At 69.8% G+C, this 308-nt stretch overlaps 1 protein-coding gene across 1 annotated transcript in view; it reads right to left on the bottom strand.

Moving 5' to 3' along the window:
- Nucleotides 1-308, bottom strand: part of RBPMS (RNA binding protein with multiple splicing) — a 17,138-nt gene that overhangs the window by 13,924 nt on the left and 2,906 nt on the right.

Here is a 308-nt window from a genome sequence, read left to right as displayed (position 1 = left end):
CCCCCGGCCGGCACGTGCCACCGCGCTTCCAGCAAGTGGGTGCTGCTGCTTCCAATTGGACCTGGCGCTCCCCATCACCGCCCCCGTCCCCCACGGCATCCCCGCTCCCTCCAGCACCCCGCGCTGGGGGCCCGGCATCGCTACATCCACCCGTGATCGCTGCGCGACATCGATTTGCCCGAATAAGGTGTTTTCCCGAGGCAAATGAGGACGGGGGCGACTCCTGGTGCCTGCCAACCCAAAACCTGCTGGCACTGCCGTGGTGGCAGGTGGGGAGGGGGGGCCCCGCGCGGGGCTCCGTTGGGAGA

The sequence above is a fragment of the Aptenodytes forsteri genome, unplaced genomic scaffold (assembly GCF_000699145.1).
Source record: "Aptenodytes forsteri isolate BGI_AS27 unplaced genomic scaffold, ASM69914v1 Scaffold275, whole genome shotgun sequence".
NCBI lineage: Eukaryota > Metazoa > Chordata > Aves > Sphenisciformes > Spheniscidae > Aptenodytes > Aptenodytes forsteri.
The sequence above is the reverse complement of the archived record's forward strand: the minus strand, read 5'-3'. Positions and strand labels throughout refer to the sequence as shown.